Source organism: Panthera leo, chromosome B4, assembly GCF_018350215.1.
Source record: "Panthera leo isolate Ple1 chromosome B4, P.leo_Ple1_pat1.1, whole genome shotgun sequence".
NCBI lineage: Eukaryota > Metazoa > Chordata > Mammalia > Carnivora > Felidae > Panthera > Panthera leo.
The window spans coordinates 21,542,169-21,548,758 of NC_056685.1; the positions used below are offsets into that span (position 1 = coordinate 21,542,169).

At 46.0% G+C, this 6,590-nt stretch overlaps 1 long non-coding RNA gene across 1 annotated transcript; it reads right to left on the bottom strand.

The window, feature by feature from the left end:
* Positions 1-733: 733 nt before the first annotated feature.
* Positions 734-4,486, bottom strand: LOC122225522. The gene is made up of 4 exons (XR_006205224.1): positions 4,402-4,486; positions 2,285-2,331; positions 1,278-1,439; positions 734-938 (listed from the first exon to the last, which is right to left on the bottom strand). It is a non-coding gene; the product is annotated as an uncharacterized LOC122225522 (long non-coding RNA).
* Positions 4,487-6,590: the final 2,104 nt, after the last annotated feature.

Below are 6,590 nucleotides of genomic sequence, written 5' to 3' on the forward strand. Positions count from 1 at the left end.
TGTGCAGCTAAGGCTACGATGGTAATGATGTTGCAATATTTAAGTGTATCACATCAACACATTGTATACCTTAAACCGACACGACGTTACATGTCATTTTTATCTCAATTAAAAAAAGAAGGGACTTGCCCGTGTGTTAGTCAAGTGAAGTATTCTCAATCATCAGAGAAAAGCAAAACTTAGGAATACAGCAGGCATGGCTGTTTTTTGTAGTGAACTGTTCCATTTGATTATCCTAGGTTTTGTTTAATTTTTGTTAAGATTTTATTTTTCCAGTAGTGTCTACACTCAGTGTGGGGCACGAACCCACAACCCCAAGATCAAGAGTCTCACCCTCCATGGACTGAGCCAGCCAGGTGCCCCTGTTTAATTTTTCTTCCCTTGACAACATAGCCTCTACTATTATGTACAGTGTTGTTTTTAGAAGCAAAAGCATCTCACCATGTGAATAGCTTAGATGTTGTAGGTCATAATGTGCACCTAGTAAGTGCTTGCTCCGTCATCCACTCCTGGACTGGGCCTGACTTGCCAGGAAGAGATGCCATGGGGGGGGGGGGGGTTATGAGAAATAAACCCACTGACCCAATCAAAGGAAGGATGCAGAGACTTGGAGCACAGCGAGGCGAGGCTTTAATCAATGTTCTTGCAAGAGTGGGTGTCTGATGGACAGGCACACTGGGGGCAGTTACAGCAGACCATTTATCTCCTAGTGTGCAAGTCCCTCCCCTGGTCCCTCATTGGCTGGGCACTACAGAGGTAAGTCCCTCCCCTGGTCCCTCATTGGCTGAACGCTACAGAGGTTACATGCAGCCTTACCTGGATGTTCCCTGCGCCCATGTAAGGCAAAAAGTAGTCTGATTGGAACAAGTGTACATTTCCGGAGGTGAGGCAGAGACTTGCAGTGTTCTGTCTTCTTTGGTGCCTGCTTATTGCAAAGCCTGCAAAAATAAGGCCACAAATCGGAGAGGGGAAGAAGAAATAGGAAGCGAAGTGTCTAAGGGTTTGGGACTTCATTGTGGTGGTGGTGGGGGGGAAGGGGGTTCTCACATATTTTCAATAGGTTGTAAACCTATTAATTAGATAGCACAGCTTTTATTTGGTATTTCTGAAAAAGAATCATCTCCCTTACTTCTCACAGGGGGACAATGGACACTTCCTGTGCTCAGGAAGCACATCAGCTGGGAGACTCGGAGTGGCCATAGCCCTGAAATTCAGCGTGGAGTCAGCATGAAACCAAATGTATATTACGGCTGCGGTGATGAGAGCGAAGCTTTTACCATTTGTTTTGGACTCCCGCGCTGGTAAATAGTAGACGGCCGACAGTCGATTGACAGGGAGGAGGGTAGCTTTAGGGTGAAGACATGGAAAATGGTGGCAAACTCTCAGAGATTCCCAGGACAAAGCGTTCTCCCTCCCCATTCCAATGAACTGACAATTTCCTATAAAAAAAAATTAGGAAATTTTTAAAATGTTTATTGATTTTTTATTTATTTGGAGAGAAAGAGAGAGCGTGCACGCACAGGTGAGCAGGGGAGGGGCAGAGAGGGAGGGAGAGAGAATCCCAAGCAGGCTCCGTGCTCTCATTGCAGAGCCCCACACGGGGCTCAGTCGCACCAATGGTGAGATCACGACCTGAGCTGAAATCAAGAATCGGTCGCTTTACTGACCGGGCCGTCCAGGTGCCCCGGAAATTCTTTATTATCGAAAGGAAATAATGTAATTCAACACAAATTCATTGAGTGCTAGCTTGTGGACAGCTACTGCAATGAGTGGTGGGTTTACAATGGTGGAAAAAGACTTGTTTCTACCTCAGGTTGCTCACAATGTAGACAGACTCTTAGACAGTTGACCATGATGCGATGATAGCATGGATTTGGCTAACTTATGACAAGATTATATGCCCATGATCTTATTCCCACTGATTCCCCGACCAGACTGATAAAGTGCAGGCTCTGATTTTCCATCCCAGATCTACCCGGAACTATCTGTCATGCCATCATTTTCCTTGCATTTCCTACCCCCAGGTCCCAGTCGTAATTAATATTTTATCAATTTACCTTGCCACGTTTGTGGAATTGCTCGGCTACATGCAACCCCAGTTCTTTAATTTGTAGAATCAGGCTCAGTCTCTAAACTACCTCCGTCCCTGAACCCTCACTCCTGCTCAGTATCTCTCCCCCTCCCCATGTTAACCTTGGCCCCTATTTATCCTCAGTCTTTGGTCTTGTCCTCATCCCCTACCACACCCTGCCCATCCAAAATCTCATTTACTCAAATGACTTACATATATCCTGCCATTTTTGAACCCCTGTGGACTTCAGCAAGATGGAGCTAAAATAAAAAAAAATGGAAAATCACTCATAAGAGTTGCATCCTGGGGGGGTGTAACCCATTAAATTCTTTTTTTTTTTTTTTTTGATGTTTATTTATTTTTGAGAGAGACAGAGACAGAATGCGAGTGGGTTAGGGGCAGAGAGAGGGGGAGGCACAGAATCCAAAGCAGGCTCCAGGCTCCTAGCCGTCAGCACAGAGCCCGACGCGGGGCTGGAACTCACAAGCTGTGAGATCATGACCTGAGCCAAAGTCGGATGCTCAACCCACTGAGCCACCCAGGCGCCCCACGGTGTAACCCATTAGTGGCCAATTGCAAAAAATCAAGCGAGGACCCTGGAAGAACTGAAGGGGGCAGTAGAGGAACAAGCATGCTTTCTGGTTCTGGTGCTGGAAGAAAAACCAATACAGGAATCCCAGCTTCATCCAATTTTCTCTCACCTTTGTGCTATTTTTCTTCATGTTTTCATTTCTCCCCCTTTTATCCCTAATTCATCTGTTTCTCTCTCCTTCTCGTTTCCTTTTTGAGCCTTCCCAATTGCTTCTGAAGGCTTTGTGCAAGCAGAGAGATAATTTCTAGTTGGTTTTTTTTTTTTCCCTATCCATCCCGAAATATTAAATTTGCCATCCTTTGCCTTTTTTTTTTTTTTTTTTTATCCATTTTAAATCTTACGAAATAAATGGGCTCTAGGGAGTGTTAAAAAGCAAAAACAAAGGGCCCCAAATGGCATCACTCAGGTTAAGGCTTAAGTCAGTAACCCAGGGCTTAAGGCTTAACCTAATTGCAGTTTCAACCTATCCCAGAAATGTAAGTCTTAACGGGTCAGGCAGGAATTTTCTGATACTCACCAGAGAGGTTTCTGTCTGTAGGCCTTCTCTGTCCCCCAGAGGAAGAGGAGATTATTTGCATACTAAGACCCTCTGCCCTTCCTCCTAAGGGAAGTGATCTTGCCGGAAACAATTCTTTCTTGTCTTTAGCTAATAACTCTCTTGCCTGACCCTCTTTCCTATAAAAACCTTCCATTTTTTTAAAAGTTTATTTATTTAGTTTTGAGAGCAGAGAGAGAGAGAGCACAAGCATGTGTGTTTAAGGGGAAGAGAGGGAGGGAGAGAGAGAGAATCCCAAGCAGGCTCTGCACTGTCAGCATGGAACCCAATATGGGGCTTGAACTCACGAACTGTGAGATCATGACCTGAGCTGAAATCAAGAGTCGGTCACTTAACTGATGAGCCACCCAAACCTTCCATGTTGTACAGCTTCTCGGGGCTCCCCTCTGATTTGATATAAGGGATGCTGCCCTATTCATGAATTATTTAATGGAACCAATTAGGTCTTCAGATTTACGCAGTTGAATTTTGTTTTTCAACAGACCTATTGCAATAAAGTATGTTCTGTATCATCTTTAATACAAAACTTACAAAACTAATACTGGCTGTGTAAAATTAACAAATGTGATTTTAAGCAATTGCCTATAGAACTTCTAGCCATTGGTTAAATTACTTAAAGCACGTTCTCAGGAGTATGCATCCACGTGTCCCTGAGGGTCAAACCTATTTTGCTACTTGTTTTTGTAAAGAAAGTTTTATTGGAACATTGCCATGCTCATTTGTTTACCTAGAATCTATGAACGCTTTTGCACGGCAACAGCAAAGTTTAGTGGCCCTGACGGACTGTAGGTCCTGCAGAACCTAAAATATGTACTTTCTGGTTTTTACAGTTTGTAGACCCTGCTCTAGGTGTCTGTATTAATTCACTGAGGCTAAATTATGCAGCAGTGGCAGATGGTTGGAGACCTCTATGGCTTACAGGGGCACCTGGGTGGTTCAGCTGGTTAAGCCTCCGATTTCGGCTCAGGTCACAATCTCGCAGTCTGTGAGTTCGAGTCCCACATCCGGCTCTGTGCTGACAGCTCAAAGCCTGGAGCCTGCTTCCGATTCTGTGTCTCCCTCTCTGCCCCTCCCTCATTCTCTTTCTCTCTCTCTCTCTCTCAAGTAAAATAAACATTGAAAAAAACTTAAAAAAAAAAACAAATTTCAGTGGTTTACAACAAAGGGCTAGTTTTTACTCACATGATGCAATCTTTGAAGGTGAGCTTTGATGTTTCACTCCAGGATTTGGGCTGAAGGAGCAGCTCCCGTATGGAATAGTCTTGACTTAGGAAAAAGGGAACAGAAAGAAGGTGTGGAATCATGATAGCTCCTAAAACTGATGCCGTAGCCTGGGTCTGAGGACCCAGAGAGGATCCTATGGGACCCACCAAGAAGGTCCTTGGCTCTACACAGGATAGAGATCAAATGTGAGCCAGCGGGAGGTGAGAGCAGAGTTTATTGCGGATGTATAGAGAGTACAGATTCAGATGGACCATCCAGGAGACTCAGAAAGGAAAAGGAGCATGAATCTCATCTTTGCTTGGGGTCTCGGGTTTTTATTGGTGACTGTGGTCTGGTGCACCTGTCCACTCAGGCATCCAAGAACTGATCCGAACATGGACAGGGGCCAGGTGTCCTTCAGAGCTCACTCAACACCTGAAGCCGGGGGGAGGTTTTGATGTCAAGGTGTTTGCGGTCAGTGGTCTTGGAGAACGTTTATGGAGACCCTGCATAATCACTACCTAGATGTTATCTATCCTGCTGGAAGACTCCAAAGAAATCATTAACTCCTTGGCCTTTTTTTTTACAAGGAGGACGTACATTAAGGCCCAAATGCACAAGCAGGGAAGGGACAGAGAGAGAGGGAGAGAGAGAATCCCAAACAGGCTCCATGCTGTTTGCGCAGAGCCAGACTCGGGGCTGGAACTCATGAACTCATGAGATCGTGACCTGAGCTGAAATCGAGAGTTGGAGGCTTAACCGACTGAGCCACCCAGGCGCTCCTACTTCAAGCACCCTCAAAAGGGACATGACTCAGGGTGTCCAGGCTTTCCTCGACCCCTGGGTTCTCATCTCCATTCAGTTCTGAACATGCCCTCTTTTGTCCCAGCTCTAACGGAACTAAACATGAGTTCACTCCCTGGTGAGTTACGGACAGAGACTGCACCAGGTGGGGTTGTCACACAAAGGAAACTTTATCTGTAGAAGATAAGGAGGTCACGGGGAATAACTTCCAAAGCCATGACTCCTAGAGTGGGTGTGACTGGGTTTCTTTCATTTTGGGTTAGGAGGAATATTCAGGAAGGGGAGTTTTGACATCACATATGAAGGTGGGCATAAGGTTGCACAGGTGTATTTAAAAAACATGCCTCTACTCATATCATATGTTATGTCAGAGAAGCTTGTGCTCCTGCATGGGCGGAGATTGTAAAACTATAATGAGGTAGAGGTCGCTGTCCGACAACCTGTGGTCCATGTGGCAGGTATGAGTCAGTGGTTGAGCTCAACCTGGTGTAGCAACTCCAGAGCTCTTCCTGTTCACATCTAAAAGATAAGGTTCAGGGTACCCGGGTGGCTCAGTCGGTTAAGCGTCCAACTTGGGCTCAGGTCACGATCTTGTAGGTTGTGAGTTCAAGCCCCGCATGGGGCTCTCTACTGTCCTTGCAGGCCTGCTTGGAATTCTCCATCTCCCTCGCTCTCTGCCCCTCCCCCACTCGCTCGCTCACTCTCCCTCAAAAATAAGTAAACATAAAAAAAATTTTTTTTAAAGTTAAGGTTAACATTCCCGTGAAGAAGGCAGGTCAGTGATGGTCTTGCTGATGGACAGCTTTAACCTCATCAACCCTGTGGGGCACGATTTCACAATCACCTACCTCTCCCCAATCCCTGACACTCCAGCTGTGCTCTTCGAAATGCACTCTGTTCACTTCTCTATCTCTGCAAATTCTTCTCTAAACCATCCCGTTCATCTTCTTGCTCTGAATGAAACCTAGCTCTTCCCTGAGGCCACTGCTGTCTCAGCAGATCTTTCAAAGGACGTGCTTTTCTTGCCTACACCCGGGCTCCCCTTGGACATAGCGGGTGGAAGGATATCCTCCTTTTCCCCACACTGCCACTTCCAGGCCTTTCTCCTCCCCTCCGCCTTAATACTTTCAGCCCCGAATCTCCTATCAAGAGACATTGCCAGGGGGGTTGGGTGGGTCTGGTGGTTAACCATCTGACTTCGGCTCGGGTCATGATCTCGCGGTTGTTGAGTTTGAGCCCCACACAGGGCTCTGTACTGTCAGCACAGAGCCGGCTTCAGATCCTCTATCCCCCTCTCTCTGCCCTTCCCTCTCTCTCTCTCTCTCTCTCTCTCTCTCTCTTTCTCTCAAAAATAAACAAACTTA